Below are 18,948 nucleotides of genomic sequence, written 5' to 3'. Positions count from 1 at the left end.
CAGCAAATGGAAAGTGGCACTGGGCACAACTTCAAGAGGAATGTCGGTGGCAATGGGCAGCAGTCAGCGGCAGTGGGTGGTAAGGCCATCAATTTCGGGTCCAAAGACTCTAAGAGAAGGATGAACCATCCCTGGCTAACTAAGAAAGTAAAGGATGGTATCAAATTGAAAACAAATGTATACAATGTTGCGAAGAATAGTGGAAGGCCAGAGGATTGGGACATTTTTAGAAACCAGCAAAGGACGACCAAAAAAATAATAAAGAGAGAAAAGATAGTTTATGACAGTAAACAAGCAAGAAACACAAAAACAGACAGCAAGAGCTTCAACAGGTATATAAAAAGGAAGAGAATAGCTAAAGTTGGTCCCTTAGAGGATGAGACTGGGGAATTAATAATGGGAAACAGGGAAATGGTAGAAACTTTGAACAAATATTTTTTATTGGTCTTCATAGTAGAAGACACTAAAAGCATCCCGGTAATTGATAATCAAGGAGCTATTAGGAGGTGGGAGCTTAGAACAATCACTATTACTAGAGAAAAAGCACTAGGTAAACTAATGGAACTAAAGGTGGACAAGTCCCCTGGACCTGATGGTCTGTTTTAAGGGCTCACTTTTCCCCAAAGCTGTTTTTTGGCGTACTTGAAGAGTTACGCCCATTTTTTGGGGGCCCAAGTACACCCAAAAAAATCTTTCAAGTTTCCCCATTTGATTTCTTCGTTTTGGTGCCACCTAGCCTGTCATTTAGTTTTGGGGGTGGAGCCTTGATTTACACCAAAAAGATCGGGTTGCCACGGTAACCAGGGACACAATGTGGGCTGAGGCTGGAAAGTGAAACATACAGCCAGCTCGCAACCTGCAAAAGCACATTGCACATTGCAGCAACTTACCTCCATTAAATTATTAAAGTCCCCCCCTCCCCCCACCTCCTGATGCGGGAGCCGGTCCCCGCTCTGATCCTAGGCCAAAGGACCTCCCGGTGCCGATCCCGATCCCCACACCTATCCCTGGCCGAATGGCCTCCCGGTCTCAGTCCCCGCATCTCTCCCAGGCCGAATGGCCTCCTCCCTCCCGAATCCCCACACCTATCCCAGGCCGAATGTCCTCCCGGTCCCGGTCCCCACACCTATCCCTGGCCAAATGGCCTCACGGTCTCGGTCCCCGCATCTATCCCAGGCAGAATGGCCTCCTCCCTCCCGGTCCCCACACCTAACTATACCCGAAAGGGCCCCCCCTTCCTCCCACTATCTCTTACCTCTCCTGCTGCTGCTGTCTGGGCATCAGCTGTGCTGATTTACTTACCTGCGCCGATTTCCTTACCTCACTAGAAGGTTTTTCTACAGGGGCTAAATACGCTGGCCTAAGAAGAACTAGAGTAACTCTGAGCTGGCCAAACTTGCCTAACTGGCCAGAATTGGTGTAGGTGGCAGGTTATGGCCCCTTTGACTGAAAAAAAAAAGTAACCTAAAAAAATCGTAACTAACTGAGTCACGCTGGTGTAAATTGATTGGGGAAACTTGAATTTTTTAACTTTGACAAAAAAAGCAGTCTGCGTCAAAAAAACGGTGCAAATCACTGGGGAGAATTGAGAAAGGAGGGAGACAGAAAGCAGGAAACTATAGACAAGTTAGCCTAACATTTGTCATTGGGAAAATGCTGGAGTTCATTATTAAGGAAGTAGTAGTAGGACATTTAAAATATCATAATACAGTCAAGCAGAGTCAGCATGGTTTATGAAAGGGAAATCATATTTGACAAATTTGCTGGAAGTCTTTGAGGATGTAACAAGCAGGGTGGATAAAGGGGGACCAGTAGATGTTGTGTATTTGGATTTCCAGAAGGCATTCGATAAGGTGCCACATAAAAGGCTACTGCATAAGTTAAAAGTTCACGGGGTTGGGGGTAATATAATGGGCCAAAAATTGCAGCCTCGCCGGGTCCGTGTGCCAAAAAACAACTTTTCCGATCTGTCAAGATTTCTCCATACAGATCCTCCGCATCCCCAGGAGAAGAACATCCGCGTGGGAGAGATTGGGTTTGCCCATTTCATGCCCAGCGAATTTCCTTCAAACTTTTACGCCTGGTAAAAGCAAGCGCATAGCTTACTTTTCCAAGCGTAACACTTTTAAAACATATAAAAATTTAATTTAAACACTCATTTTTATATTAAAAACCCTGGCCATTAAGGTAAGTTTCCCTATTAAAACAAATTATAAAACATTCCAAAAAATATATATATTTTCTAAAACATTTAATACATTTAATTTCAATAAATTTTACGTGCTTTATTTATTTATTGTGCTGTGTTTCAGAGGTTTTTCTCATTGATAGCAGTGGGAACCCGTACAGAGTTACTATTTTTAGCAATGAGAATACTGCATAGTGATTGATGGTCCAGGCCCACATGACTCTAGCATGTACGTACGTACATGAAAGACATCTCCCCATGTGCTGCGCAGCGAATCTAGGCCTCCAACCGGAATTCTATGTTCCTCTGGGACCATCAGGTAATTTTGTAGATCTTTTTCGGGTCGGAAGAGTTGGTATGAAGGAAGCCTCCGACCACAATTTTCCTCCCATTAGCATGGATAGAGGATTGGCTAACCAACAGAAAACAGACAGTCAGGATAAATAGGTCATTTTCTGGTTGGCAAACTGTAACTAGTGGGGTACCACAGGGATCAGTGCTGTGGCCTCAACTATTTACAATCTATATTAATGACCAGATTTACAGGTAGGTGGCGTTGAGTCGGGTCGGGATCGCGGGGCGGGTCGGGGGGAGCGCGGGTCGGGGGGGTGGTGGGAGGGAGGTCGGTTCGGTTCGGGTCGGGGGGAGGGAGGGAGAGGGAGGTCAAGTCGGGGGGAGGGAGGTCAGGTCGGGTCCAGTCCGGGGGCAGGGGCGGGGGAAAGCGGGAGTCGGGTCGGTGTCGGGTCCGGTCCGGAGGCGGGGGGCGGGAAGCGGGAGTCGAGTCAGGTCGGGAGGAAGCAGGAGCTGGCCGTGGGAGGCAGCCTTATTCACGCAGCCCCAGTGAGGCCATTCGGCCAGGGCTAGGGGCTGCGTGCTTCGGGCCCCTCCCACACAGTTTTGGGCGCCTGGAGCTACTGCACTTGCGCGCCCACTGTAGCGCGTATGTGCAGAGGTCCCGGCACTGTTTTCAGCGCAGGGTCCTGGCTCCGCCCCCTACAGCTCCTGCTGCACTGCGCCGAGGGCCAGAGGACCTGCAGGGAGGTGGAGAATACGGAGGGTTTTTTTAGGCGCACTTTGTGGCGCGAAAAACGGGCGTCCAGGTCGGGACTGTGCCGTTCTAGGCGCAGCCCGAAACTTGGGCCCATAATGTGGGAAAATGTAAGGTTAACCACTTTAATAGGAAAAATAAAAAAGCTAATTATTATTTAAATGGGGCGAGATTACAAAATGTGGTGGTACAGTGGAATCTGGGGATTCTTGTACATGAAACACAAAGGGGTAGAAATTGCCTCCCCACCCCCCCCGCCCCTTTCGATGGTTTTTACCGCAGCTGCGGCTCAGGTCGCCTTTTAAGCAACATTCGGCTCTTTGTTGTTTTCTTTTCCTTGGATCCGGAAGTCGTTCTTAATGGGAGCGGTGACAAAACCTGAGGGTCAGATATGGGGCGATGAGGACTCACTGCCACGATGATGTCATCACGGCGCCACGTCACCACGCTCTCCCCTTCACTTAAAGGGGAGAGCCTCCACGATTTTAAAACTTCAGCCTACTGGGCCGCCAGGGAGGGTTTCGGCCAGGCCAGTAGGCCAAGAGGGGTGCCAGGCTACCTGTTGGTGGCCCGGCTGAACCCGGGGTCATAATTGTCAGGCCGACCTGGCAGTCGGCTGACAAAAAAAGATGTGGGGCAGCGGCAGTGCATCCTCCCCTTTAAGGGAAGCCGCACCGCCGTTGCAGAAGGCCTCAGCCTCACTGGACCACCGGGAAACAACAGGTTTTGGCACCGCCGGGCGGGCCAAAGATTTTCAGAGGGGAATGTCGCCGTCGGGGGTGGGGGGGTAGATCGGCGGTGCGCACGGGTGTTGGCGCGCTTACCATGGATCGGCAGCAGTGGAATGGTAAGGGAGGGATCAGGGCGCTGCCAGGAAACCTCAGGAGGCAGGACAATTGGGTTAACAGCGGCCATTCCACGAAAAATCAGCGGTCGCTCCACTCGGCAGCGTAGCCGGCGATTTATGGCGGTAAGGAGAGGGGAAATTTCGGCCCCAAAATATTAGCATGCAGGTACAGCAAGTAATTAGGAAGACAAATGGAATGTTGGCCTTTATTGCGAGGGTGATGGAGTATAAAAGTAGGGAAGTCCTGCTACAACTGTACAGGGTGTTGGTGAGACCACACCTGGAATACTGTGTACAGTTTTGGTCTCCTTATTTAAGGATGGATAGACTTGAATTGGAGACAGTTCAGAGACGGTTCACTCGGTTAATTCCTGAGATGAAGGGGTTGTCTTATGAAGAAAGGTTGAGCAGGTTGGGCCTGTACTCATTGAAGTTTAGAAGAATGGGAGGTGATCTGATTGAAACGTATAAGATTCTGAGGGGGATGGACAGGGTAGATGCAGAGAGGGTGTTTCCCTTCATGGGGGAATTTAAAACTAGGGGGCATAGTTTCAGAATAAGAGAGTGCCCATTTAAAACGGAAATGAGGAGGAATTTCTTCTCTCAGAGGGTTGCGAATCTTTGGAATTCTCTATCCCGGAGAGCTGTGGTGGTTGGGTCATTGAATATATTTAAAGTGGAGAAAGACAGATTTTTGAATGATAAAAGTCAAGGGTTATGGGGAGCGGGCAGGAAAGTGGAGTTGAGGCCAGGATCAGATGAGCCATGATTTTATTGAATGGTGGAGCAGGCTCAAGGGACCAAATGGCCTACTCCTGCTCCTATTTCTTATGTACTTATGAGTGTCTCTAATCATCTGAAAGGCAATTTATTGAACACTTTAGTGAGATGTGGCTCTTTATAAATTAACTGGTTGATTTATTTTTAAAAAAATAATTGAATGAACAAAACATTTTTTATAGTAAATCTCATCTTACTTTGAATTATTTCCATAACAACGTGCACCACACTGTCCCTGTTAGTGGGCGATATTCAGTCTTCTGATCAGAAGAGTCCCTGAAAATGATCAGCCCTGAGTTTGAAGAGATTACCTTCACTCTCTAGGTCTCACTTCCCTGTCAGATCAAACGAGACTGTTCTTGACAGTGTGCTTCGTTGTTTCCTTATTATTTCCTTAGTTGGACAAGTAGCGAAGGGCTTGACTGCTTACTCTCGCCCAGCTTTCTATTTCCAGGGATTGGCCAGTTGAGTCACCAATTAAACCATCTATTGCCCTTTTAGCTGGGGGTTGCTGGCAGCTACTTTCTTGCAAGCTCAAATGAATGGAACCATGCCCACATAATGGGTGTGAGCATTTACTGGAATGTCTAAATGAGTCTTCATTGTCTTAAGTTGAAGTGATATATGTAAAGTACCAGTCTGGACAGATGACTCATCTGAACCTAAACTATATTTCTCAGAAATTACATGTTGTGGAATTAATCTATTTTGAACTGAATTTAATTTAATGTCATCGTGTTAATATAAATTACATTGAAATATGTCTGTGGTTAAATAGTTAGAACTACTGAAGAGTGACAGTTTCTTGGCTTTGACAGAATCACTTTTACGATGAAATAAAAGTTTTAATATTTAACAACACTTGATTAAATCCCTGTACCTAGTTGAGAGAGAGAGAACTAATTGCATTTATATACCACATTCTGTATCCTCAGGATGCACCAAAGCACTTCACAGTCAATTAATTACTTTTAAAACGTAGTCACTGTTCTTTAGTAGGCAAACTAGTCAGCTCAGTTGTACAAACAGCAATGAAATGAATGACCAGCTAGTCTGTTTCTAGTTGTCTTGGTTGAGAGATAAATACTGGACAGGACATTGCAAGAACTACCCTGCTCTTTAAATAGTGCCCTGGGATCTTGTATAACCACCTGAATAGGCAGCCAGAGCATTTAGCAACTCATCCAAAAAGGCAGCACCTTAAACAGTATAGCATTCCCTCAGTACTGTGTCAATCTAGATTATGTGCTCAACTCTTAGACAATAGTTTTAAACTAACCTTCGCGACAGGAAGGTGACACAATCAAATCACCCATCTGTTTTACACGCCACCAAGTTTGAGTGCTGGGTATGGTAGTGCAGTGGTTATGTTACTTCGTTGTCGGTCGTGTCTTCAGCTACCTTGGTCCTTAGCTCTGTAATTCCCACCCTAAATCTCTCCACCGCTCCGCCGTTTTCCTCCTTTAAATGCTCCTTAAAACCTACCTCTTCGACCAAGCTTTTGGTCATCTGCGCTAACATCTCCTTATATGAATTTTTTTTGATAACACTCCTGTGAAGTGCCTTGGAATGTTTTATTATGTTAAAGATGCTATATAAATATACGTTGTTGTTGTGACAAACCGCAATCAGCTTTTATTTCTGTTGGCACAGCATGAAAGCAAGATTCTAAAGTGAGTTGTTATAAAGTTTTAAGAACATAAGAAATATGTCAGCAGGAGTAGGCTGATCTACCTCAACTCCACTTTCCCGCCCCATTCTCATATCCCTTGATATGAGTGATCAAAAATCTATTGATCAAAGTCTTAAATATACTCAATGACTGAGCATCCACAACCCTATGGGGTAGAGAATGCCAAAGATTCACAACTCCCTGAATGAAGAAATTTATCCTCATCTCAGTCTTAATGGCCGACCCCTTATCCTGAGACTAGTATCCCTAGTTTGAGACTCTTCAGGCAGGGAAAACAACCTCTCAGTATCTACCCTGTCAATCCCCCTCAGAATCTTGTATGTTTCAATGAGATCCCCTCTCATTATTCTAAACTCCAGAGAGTATAGGCTCAATCTCTCCTCATAGGAAAACCCTCTCATCCTAGGGATCAATCTAATGAACCTTTATTGCACCACCTCTAAGGCATATATGTCCTTTCTCAGATAAAGAGACCAAAACTGTGCACAGCACTCCAGGTGCGGTCTCATCAAAGCCCTGTACAATTGTAATAAGACTTCCTCACTCTTGTACTCCAACCCCCTTGCAATAAAAGCCATTTGCCTTCCTAATTGCTTGCTGTACCTGCATACTAACTTTCTGTGTTTCCTGTACGAGGACACCAAAATCTCTCTGAACACCAACAGATTCTCACCATTTAAAAAATATTAATTTTTTTATTCTTCCTGAGAATAACCTCACATTTCCTACATTATACTCCATCTGTCACCTTATTGCCCACTCACTTAACCTGTCTATATCCCTTTGCAGGTTGCTTGTATCCTCCTCACAGCTTACTTTCCCACCTAGCTTTGTATTGTCAGCAAATGTGGACACATTGCACTTGGTCCCTTCATCTAAGTCATTAATATAGATTGTAAATAGTTGAGGCCCAAGCACTGATCCCTGTGATACCCCACTAGTTTCAGCTTGCCAACCAGAAAGTGACCCGTTTATCTCGACCCTCTGTTTTCTGTCTGTTAACCAATTCTCTATCTATGCTAATATATTATCCAAAACCCAATGAGCCCTTATCTTGCCGAGCAACCTTTTATGTGGCATCTTATCGAATGCCTTTTGGAAATCCAAATAAACTACATCCATTGGTTCCCCATTATCTACCCTGCTAGTTACATCCTCAAAAAACTCTAATAAATTGGTTAAACATGATTTCCCTTTCATAAAATCATATTAACTCTGCCTAATCATATTATGATTTTCTAAATGCTCTGTTATCACTTCCTTAATAATGGTTCCAGCATTTGCCTGAAAACTTGTGTCAGGCTAACTGGCCTGTAGTTCCCTGTTTTCTCTCTCCCTCCTTTCTTAAAATTCCTTCCAATCCGCTGGGACTGTTGTAGAATCTATCGATGATGAGAGCTACACTGCCACCGCAAAGGTCTGGGAGGGGAAAGTGGTGGACGGTATAGCCAGGCTGGGAGGCTTCATTTAGGGGTAAGATATCATCACCTCTCAGCCAGGTTTCCATCAAGGCCATGATATCAATGCAATCATCCATGATAAGCTCATGGCTGGCAAGGGCTTTATTCATCAATTTTATTAGATTGCACTCTGCACTGATTGTATGTGTTGGAATTACACGGACAAATCTGCCATAGTAAATTGTTTTCAAGTTGGTGTTGGCGCTGGGGAGTTAAGTATTTTTTCCATCCGGTGCCAGAGTAAAATACTTTAGGACAGATAAAGAAGACCAAATTCAGCCCAAACAAAGTGCTTTAATCCTATTCTCAAAAGACAGATCAGCATGAATTTTTCCCTTTCCCAAACCAGCCCTCTACATGAAATTGCCAATCTGTACTGAGTTAGGAGATTGTCTCAAACCCATTTTGTAAAGGAACCTAACACACAGCAGAGAGAGAGACGATGTTTTTATCCCATCACAAGGCTTGATTCCAATCCATTTGCTGGAGATGGAAGGAGAATGTATTAACCCACTGTACCATCTAGTGCCACTTCTTTTAAAATGTTTTTTGTTTTGATTGGCACCTCAAGTACCTTGCTCAATTGCCAATCTTCAAGTGTAACAACAACAACATAGCACCTTTAATGCAGTAAAGCATCCCAAGGTGCTTCACAGGGGAGAATTTTTCAGGGGGTTAGCAGGCACATTTGATGGAGGGTCAGGTGGGAAAATGTTATTTTTTGACAGCAGGTCGGGACCCCGCTGTCAACCCGCCGTCACACACCTTTCCCAAACATCAGGTTTGTCAGTGCTGAACAGAACCAACACGCAACCGGCGGGGGAGGCAATTGAATCAATTATTGGCTTGTTTACAAACCCTGAACAGTGATATTTTACTCACCTAACTTTACCAGATCACCCATGGATTTCTCGCTACTCCTGGACCCCGTCTGTTCATCTGAGGCAGAGGTTGAGTGGCCATTGAAGCAGATGATCGGTGACAGCGTTAAAACTTGTATAAAGCCTCACAATTTACATCTGCACACTTTCCAAACCCAGAGACTCTTTGGTTTCTCCCCTTGGAAGACAGATTGGGGCAAAATTACCCTGTGCCCCGTTTGGAGGCAGTAACCTTCCGGGACATTTATCACCCAACCCGGAAGTTCTGTCCCCGGCGCGGAATTCAGTCCTTCCGCCCAACAAAAGAAGCGCTACGCGGATGCTTCATGTAGCGCTGATGCGGCAGAACACACCTTCCCTTCAATTAAATGGGATGCCAGCTGCGCGCTCTGCAGTCCCTTTGGCGGCCGCCACTGGGCCACCAGGGACGTCCTCAACCAGGCCAACAGCCCGGCACCCATAACGGAGAGCCGGGTTGCAGGATGGCGGCCCGGTTGAGGCGAGGGCCGCCATTGTCGGGCCGACAGAAGAGTCAGCCAACAGAAAAATATGGCGGCCCACAGCGCAAACGGCCTACCCTTTAAGGGGCTGACATCAGCCGTGCCATCCTCGCCGCCCATGGGGCAATCCCCCCCATGAGCGTAAAAGTGTCAGCGCGAGCCGGTGAGGGGTTGGCATGCACGCCGATTGCGTCATTGCCGTGTGTGCGCTAGCCCGGGGTGAAAATTGCAGGGCACAGCACTAACAGCACAATACCCCCCAAACCTCTGTGGCAATATCCCCTAAGGTGCTATCGACCCCTTCCCTTGGGCGTTAACCTTGTTGCGCCTCATTAGTGCCCACCTGAAAACTCTCCAGCCAGGCTCACCTCATTGCAGCACCTTCTCTCACTTTGACAGAATGCTGCTGTCATCTCACCTTCAACTGGTATCTACCCCATCATGATGGGAACCATTTACACTCTGTTACCTTGGCCCTCAGAATCTGACCACGATGAACCCCAACACCAGCATCACCAGGCAGACCAGCAGCACCAACAACAACACCAACATTCTCCGCAATCAATTGATACCTTACAGAACACAGGGCATCAGCAGCCAACCACATTGCTGCCCGGGACACCAGGATTGGCCTCACCATGGTCAGATTTACTTCAACTGATGCTGTACACCCTGGCTATCACACGATGCACCAGGTTGACACCACCCCACACCACCAACATAAAGCATCCCTACTGTGATATATTCTTTATGACATCACAAACACACACATACACAAGATGGCTCTACAGGAACTTGTCATGTGACCTTGTCACGTGATCCTTTTATTGTATTTACAGCAGTAGTTGCACTACCACAGTAGTCCAATAGGTGGAGCAGTAGTCCACTAGGGTAGCTCTATATTACACCTCCCTCCTTAATGAAGAAGTAATCATAACAAAATAATCATTATACATAACTTACATGGTTATACACAACAAAAGATATGGACTTATTTTGCCATATTAACAAATCAAATTTAACCACTGGTTTTCTGTTTCAAAGAGGATACCTTCAGTCTTGAACAGAACTTTCCAAACATGTGTTGAACTTAGACTCATTCTAGGCTGAGCCTGAGGAGAGTTTTTCTCCAAGGGCAACCTTTGATCTACATTTGGACACTCTACAGCTTCAGACTGTTTATCTGCCTTTCTCGGACTCAGACTTAAATTCTAACATTATCTTGGACTTGTTTTTGGTACATCTGATGTAGGATTTTCTACTGGTACTCTACTTGTAACAAGGCTATATGACTCATCAGAAATAATCGGATAATTCAAATTTTCAACTCCTTCCACACCTGTAAAAAAAGATCAATGTGAACAAATCTAACCTTTCCATGATCAAACATCTTGACCAAATATCTGCGAGGACCATATAATCTTCACTATTCTTCCTGGTAATCACTTTAACCATTTATGGTGATGCTTCTTCACTCTAATCTTCTGATTCAATTTCACACTTCTCTCTCTTACTCTACCTCTATTATGATTCTCTTTCTGTCTTAATTGTTTTTCTTCTACTGGCTGTGCCAAGTTTGGCTTTAATAACGAAAATCTGGTTCGTGGCTGTCGTTTGAGAAACAACTCTTCTGGTGTTCTACCATTAATTGTATGAGGAGTATCACGATAAGTAATTAGAAAATTTCCCAATTTGTGGTCCAATGACAACTGCTGTTTCTTTGGATTTGGATCCAATATTTGCTTGATGAGGGCACGTTTTACAATTTGTACTGTGCGCTCTGCTGCACCATTTGAAGCAGGGTGGAATGGTGGAACATTAGTATATTTCACACCATTTCTGCTTATGAACTGTGCAAATTCTTCTGAATAAAATTGCAGCCCATTATGAGACACAATTTCTTCTGGGAGCCCAGATGAAGAAAACAATCTTCGAAAATTCTCTAGTGTTTAAATTGTTGTTATTTTCCGCATTGGAAACACCTCTACCCACTATCAATCACAATGAACAATTGCTGTCCTTCTAGCTCAGCAAAATCTACATGTAACCTTTGCTGCACCCTGGGAGACCATTTCCATGACTGCAATGGTACTGATGGTGGTTTCTTGTTTACCGATTGACATGTTGTACATTGACTAACGATGTACTCTATATGTTTATCTAAACCTGACCACCATAAGTAACTGCATGCAAAACACTTGGTCAAGCACATTCCCAGGTGCTGGTCATGAAGATCTCCTAATAATTTGGACCTGAATTTATTTGGGATAACTACTTTTGCACCCCACATGATACAATCTTTAGCTACTGATAATTCATTCTTATGAATAATGTATGGATGAATATCTTTCTCTGATACCTTGTTTGGCCAGCCATTTGCTATGTTATCATACATCTTTGACATGACTAGTCATGTTTGGTTGCTCTACCAATCTCTTCAGCTGTGACTGGCAGTTCAGCAATGTATGAAAAATAGAACACTTCTTCCTTATTGGGTGCAACTTGTGATGGGGATGGCAACTTGGACATAGCATTAGCATTACCATCTGACTTCGGTACAACAACAATGGGTGTAGCCCAATTACTTAGATTTACCTTAGAGATAATGTTCTCAGTTTCTAGTCTTTTGAGTTCCTGCTCAACTTTCTCCGTGAGTGCGTTAGGTTTGGGAGATGGCTTGCAGTAAACTGGTCTAGCGTCCTTCTGTATGCTGACACTTGTCTTGAAACCTTGGATTGGACTGCCTGTTTCGAGGAACACCTATGAATATTGCTTGATGACATCATCCTTCGATGCAAATTACGTTTCAACATGAAAAATCTAATTTCAATCCAGCTTCAGTGATCCCAACCAATTTCTATCTATCAAGACAGGCTTTCCCTGACACTACTAAGAGAGGCAAGGTCTGAAACTGATGTTTGTATTTCACGAGTATGGTAATACGTTCTACCACAGGGATTTGCTCTTCTGCATAGCCTGGAAGCTCTAACTTCGACTTCTCCAGTCGAAAATCACTCAACTTGTCAAGATATAGCGATTCTGGTATTATGCTCACGGATGCACCAGTGTCTATTTCCATGGGTATCTTGGTTCCTGCAACGTCTACTTGAATGACGATACGATGATGGATGGCGAATCATTGCCCTTTGTTCTCCTGCTGACATGTATCTCCAGAACCTCCTCGTCCTGTTGCTTCTCTTCAATGCTATATTGTCTCTGGCGATTTCTACTCATAGTATTGAAAGTTGGTGTACTCTTCAGTCGGCATGTCTTTCCAAGATGCTCAGTTTTCTTGCAGAAGAAACACTCTGCCTTCACATATGGACAGTTTTGAGCAATGTGTTGTCCCAGGCACCGATAGCATGACTTCAATGTATAGTTACCTTGGTCAGTTGCTGAGGCCTTGGGGCCCAACTGCCTTTTACTTTTAACCTGCAGGCGATTCACCTCAGTTGTCTGACGACTGGAAATGGCATGAAATTTTCAGGAGTATTGGTCGGCCATATCCATCGACATAGCTGCCTGACAAGCTAAATCAAAAGTCAAGTTAGGGGTTGTCAACAACTGATTGCTTCATTTTTCATCCCACAAACAAAGCGGTCAGCAGAGATAGTGGATGCATTGGTTGTAATCTACCAAAATTCCCTGGATTATGGGGCAATCCCTGCGGATTGGAAAACCACAAATGTAACGCCCCTATTTAAAAAAGGAGGCAGACAAAACGCAGGAAAGTATAGACCAGTTAGCCTAACATCTGTCATTGGGAAAATGCTGGAGTCCATTATTAAGGAAGCAGTAGCAGGACTTGGAAAAGCATAATTCAATCAAGCAGAGTCACATGGTTTTATGAAAGGGAAATCATGTTTGACAAATTTGCTGGAGTTCTTTGAAGCTGTAATGAGCAGGATGGATAAGGGGGAACCAGTGAATTTGGAATTTCCAGAAGGCATTCGATAAGGTGCCACATAAGAGGTTATTGCACAAGATAAAAGCTCACGGGGTTGGGGGTAATATATTAGCATGGATAGAGGATTGGCTAACTAACAGAAAACAGACAGTCAGGATAAATGGGTCATTTTCCGGTTGGCAAACAATGACTAGTGGGTTGCCATAGGGATCGGTGCTGGGTCCTCAACTATTTACAATCTATATTAATGACTTGGATGAAGGGACCGAGTGTAATGTAACCAAGTTTTCTGATAATACAAAGATGGGTGGAAAGTAAATTGTGAACAGGACACAAAATAATCTGCAAAGGGATATAGACAGGCTAAGTGAGTGTGCAAAAATTTGGCTGATGTAGTATAATGTGGGAAAATGTGAAGTTATCCACTTTGGCAGAAAAATAGAAAAGAAAATTATAATTTAAATGGAGAAAAATTGCAAATTGCTGCAGTACAGAGAGACCTGGGGGTCCTTGTGCATGAAACACAAAAAGTTAGTATGCAGGTACAGCAAGTGATCAGGGAGGCAAATGGAATGTTGGCCTTTATTGCAAGGGGGATAGAGTATAAAAGCAGAGAAGTCCTGCTACAACTGTACATGGTATTGGTGAAGCCACACCTGGAGTACTGCATACAGTTTTGGTCTCCGTATTTAAAGAAGGATATACTTGCATTGGAGGCTGTTCAGAGATGGTTCACTAGATTGTTTCCGGAGATGAGGGGGTTGACTTATGAGGATAGGTTGAGTAGATTGTGTCTATACACATTGGAGTTCAGAAGAATGAGAGGTGATCTTATAGAAACTTAGAAGATAATGAGGGGGCTCGACAAGGTGGATGCAGAGAGGATATTTCCACTCATAGAGGAAACTAAAACGAGGGGACATAGTCTCAGGATAAGGGGCCGCCCATTTAAAACTGAGATGAGGAGAAATTTCTTTGCTCCGAGGGTTGTAAATCTATGGAATGCTCTGCCCCAGAGAGCTGTGGAGGCTGGGGGCTGGGTCATTGAACACATTTAAGGTGGAGATAGACAGATTTTTGAGTGATAAGGGCGTAAAGGGTTCTGGCCAGCGGGCAGGGAAGTGGACCTGAGTCCATGAGCAGATCAGCCATGATCTTATTAAATGTAGGAGCAGGCTCGAGGGACCAAGTGGCCTACTCCTGCTCCTATTTCTTATGTTCTTATGCAATGCTCGCCCCTGAAAGTTTCTGAAATGACAGTGAATGGATAGCTTTTTTAAAGCTACAATGTACTCACCCTCATCAATTAATTGATCTCATGTTCCAAAATGATAACTTTCAGCAATTTCCAGGGGCTCAGGGCTGTAGTGCTGTTCTAACATGGCTAGAATCTCCATCAGTGGCATGTCCTTTGGCTTGACAGGAACAAGGACATTTTTCTGGGTTTCATACACCTCGGAGCCTGCTTCAGTCAGGAAAATAGCCCGTTTTCTTTCTAACACTACCTGATTACAGTTTTCATCATCGGAGACTTCGACCATACTATTTGTGATGGAAAACATTTCTAACCGCTCCACATACACTCCAAAAGTCTCTCCGTCATGATGGAACTCACCCAAGCTCCCTATTGTTCCCATAGGCACGGCCATGTGGACTCTTCCGTTCAGCCAAGTGTGCTTGTAATTTACTTTGGATTTTTTTTTAGCTGTGCTGCAAAACAAAGAATCACTCAAAGTCTCTCTGTTGTTTGGCTGGATGATCCACCAACAAACATTTCAGCTAGGGAATCCGATTATCCCATCCTTGTTGCCAATGTGATATATTCTTTACGATATCACAAACACACACGTACACAAGATGGCTCTACAGGAACTTGTCATGTGACCTTGTCATATGATCCTTTTATTGTATTACTACAGTAGTCCACTAGGTGAAGCAGTAGTCCCCTAGAAGGAGCTCTATATTACACCTACAATGTCCAAGCCATTCCTTTCACACTCATCACCATTGCGGGGTTACCATTAAGTTTCACCATTCACTGCAACTCACTAAGCCACTTCCAAAGGTGCACACAGAAGTCATTGTTTTCAGTCCCCGCCACAAACTCCGTTCCCGAGCCACTGACTCCCTCCCTCTCCCCAGCTTCTTTCTGAGGCTGAACCATGCTGTTTGCAACCTTTGAGTCATATTTAACCCTGAAATTAGCTTTTGACCACATATACGCAGCATAACTAAGACTGTCTATTTCCACCTCCGTAACATCGTCCATCTCCACCCTTTCCTCAGCTCATCCGCTGCTGAAGCCCTCATCCATGCCTTTGTTGCCTCTAGACTTGACTATTCCAACACACTCCTGGCTGGCCTCCCACATTCTACCCTATGTAAACTAGAGGTGATCCAAAACATGGCTACCAATGTCCTTACTCGCACCAAGTCCTGCTCAGCCATCACCCCTATGCTCGTTGACCTACCTTGGTTCCCAGTTAAGCAATGCCTTGATTTCAAAATACTCATCCTTGTTTTCAAATCTCTCCATAGCCTCACCCCTCCCTATCTCTGTCATCTCCTTCAGCCCCACAAACCCCTGAGATATCTGTGCTCCTTTAATTCTGCCCTCTTCAGCATCACTGATTATAATCACTCAACCATTGGTGACCGTGTCTTCTGTTGCCTAGGTCCTAAGTTTTGGAATTCCCTGCCTAAAGCTCTCCGCCTCTCTACCTCTCTTTCGTCCTTCAAGAAGCTCCTTAAAACCTACCTCTTTGACCTTTGGTCACCTGCCTTAATTTCTCCTTATGTGGCTCGATGTCAAATTCTTTGTCTCATACTACTCCTGTGAAGCGCCTTGGGACATTTCACTACATTGAAGGCACTATATAAATACAAGTTGTTGTTGCTGTGGTGATGAGTGTCACAGCTTTGCAGTAATGTTTCGTGATCTACTGAGATAATCGAAAGGTTTGTGCCACTGCAGCCTGGTCCTCCTGACGACATCCCTGCTTGTGCCCTCCTGTGCAATGTGCAATGTTGGTCTGCTGTGGAGGTCTCTTCCACCCATCAGAAGGGAAGAGAACCTCCCTGCTTGTTGTGACTCCCACCAATCAGGGGAAAATCATTTTGGACAGCAGGCTGGAGCCAGCAGCGGGGTTGGGACCGCCACTGATTTTGCCCAATCACGGACCCGCCAAGGTAGGGGAAATCGCACCACAGGAGCATTATCAAACAAAATTTGACACTGAGCTACATAACGAGATATTAGGACAGGTGAGGTAGGTTGTAAGGAGGTGAGTAGGTTGTATTAAAGGAAGACAGAGAGAGACATGCAGAGAGGTTTAGGGAGGGAATTCAAGAGCTTAAGGCTTAAGCAGCTAATGCACGGCCATCAATGGTGGAGTGATTAAAATCGGAGATGCGCAAGTCACCAGAATTGGAGGAGTGCAGAGATCTCAGACGATTATAGGGCTGGGAGAGGTTACAAAGATAGGGAGAGGCGAGGCCATGTAGAGATTTGAAAACAAGAGTGAGAATTTTAAAATTGAGGCGTTGCCGGACCTGGAGCCAATGTAGGTCAGCGAACTCAGGGGTGATGGGTGAACAGGACTTGGTGCGAGTTCATCGTCATCATAGGTGGTCCCTCGTATCGAGGGTGACTTGCTTCCACACTAAAAAGGGATGAGTTCACAGGTGTTTCAATGAAGTACTTAATATTCCAGGTCCCGAACTAGATGTTGAAGGTTGGAAGATGCCTCTGTGTGGATTTTTTTAACATGTGGTGGCTGTTGCACACCAGCCACCACGGGCTTGACAGAGCTAGGACTTGGTCCAGTGGTAAGGATTAACCAAGATGACTGGAGACCAGCTCTGCTGCACGGACCTAGTGCGCACACATATTGCAGTGTGGGCTGGCCCATGCTGCCCCTGGGCCCTCACCTCTTCTGGGTCCTGAACTCACGCCTCTCCTGGGCCCCGATCATGTCACTCCATGATCACTCGCTGCTCCTGTGCCCCGACCTCGCCGCTCCTGCAGTACCTGCCCATGCTCCAATCAGCGACCTGGATTTTGGTGACATCCAATCCAGTCGTCCACTTTACAGCCGTCGCTCTCCAGTGCGCGCTGTACCTTGCAGTGGTATGCTCCTTTGAGGCCCTGACCTGCTGATGGTCCTTGCAGGTCAGGGCCACTGCGCCGAATGCTGGGTTAGGATACGGGCAGCAGAGCATTGGATGAGCTCAAGTTTACGGAGGGTGCAAAGCAATGTTCCCTGTAATTGTTTTGGTCCTGTGTGGCCCCTTTAAGAAGCTGCGTGGGCCATTCAAAATACCACGCAAGCGCGGTTTTGTACATTAGAAAGCCGGCAAGCCGGCTGTGCCGGTTCCATGCTTAAACAAAGGGGACTACAGTGGGATGAGGGCAGAGTTGGCTAAAGTAGACTGGGAACACAAACTAAACGGTGGCACAATTGAGGAACAGTGGAGGACTTTTAAGGAGCTCTTTCATTGTGCTCAACTAAAATATATTCCAGTGAAAAAGAAGGGCGATAAGAGAAGGGATAACCAGCCGTGGATAACCAAGGAAATAAAGGAGAGTATCAAATTAAAAACCAATGCGTATAAGGTGGCCAAAGCAGCGAGGGAAACTAGAAGATTGGGAAAATTTTAAGCGACAGCAAAGAATGACTAAGAAAGCAATAAAGAAAGGAAAGATAGATTACGAAAGTAAACTTGTGCAAAACATAAAAACAGATAGTAAAAGTTTTTACCGATATATAAAATGGAAGAGAGTGACTAAAGTAAATGTTGGTCCCTTAGAAGATGAGAAGGGGGATTTAATAATGGGAAATGTGGAAATGGCTGAGACCTTAAACAATTATTTTGCTTCGGTCTTCACAGTGGAAGACACAAAAACCATGCCAAAAAGTGCTGGTCACGGGAATGTGGGAAGGGAGGACCTTGAGACAATCACTATCACTAGGGGGGTAGTGCTGGACAGGCTAATGGGACTCAAGGTAGACAAGTCCCCTGGTCCTGATGAAATGCAGCTAATGTAACGCCTCTGTTTAAAAAAGGGGGCAGACAAAAGACAGGTAACTATAGGCTGGTTAGTTTAACATCTGTAGTGGGGAAAATGCTTGAAGCTATCATTAAGGAAGAAATAGCGGGACATCTAGATAGGAATAGTGCAATCAAGCAGACGCAACATGGATTCATGAAGGGGAAATCATGTTTAACTAATTTACTGGAATTCTTTGAGGATATAACGAGCATGGTGGATAGAGGTGTACCGATGGATGTGGTGTATTTAGATTTCCAAAAGGCTTTTGATAAGGTGCCACACACAAGGTTACTGCAGAAGATAAAGGTACGCGGAGTCAGAGGAAATGTATTAGCATGGATCTAAAATTGGCTGGCTAACAGAAAGCAGAGAGTCAGGATAAATGGGTCCTTTTCAGGTTGGAAATCGGTGGTTAGTGGTGTGCCACAGGGATCGGTGTTGGGACCACAACTGTTTACAATATACATAGATGATCTGGAAGAAGGGACAGAGTGTAGTGCAACAAAATTTGCAGATGACACAAAGATTAGTGGGAAAGCGGGTTGTGTAGAGGACACAGAGAGGCTGCAAAGAGATTTAGATAGGTTAAGC

At 45.0% G+C, this 18,948-nt stretch overlaps 1 long non-coding RNA gene across 1 annotated transcript in view; it reads left to right on the top strand.

Annotated features, from left to right (window-relative positions):
• Positions 1–2,421: 2,421 nt before the first annotated feature.
• Positions 2,422–18,948, top strand: part of LOC139265173 (uncharacterized) — a 52,662-nt gene continuing 36,135 nt past the window's right edge. The window contains exon 1 of the long non-coding RNA XR_011593490.1: positions 2,422–2,507. This is a non-coding gene — a long non-coding RNA (uncharacterized lncRNA). The remainder of the gene's footprint in view (positions 2,508–18,948) is intronic.

The sequence above is a fragment of the Pristiophorus japonicus genome, chromosome 6 (assembly GCF_044704955.1).
Source record: "Pristiophorus japonicus isolate sPriJap1 chromosome 6, sPriJap1.hap1, whole genome shotgun sequence".
NCBI classification, from domain to species: Eukaryota; Metazoa; Chordata; class Chondrichthyes; family Pristiophoridae; genus Pristiophorus; species Pristiophorus japonicus.
Note: the sequence above shows the minus strand (reverse complement) of the source record. Positions and strands in the feature narration are given on the sequence as shown.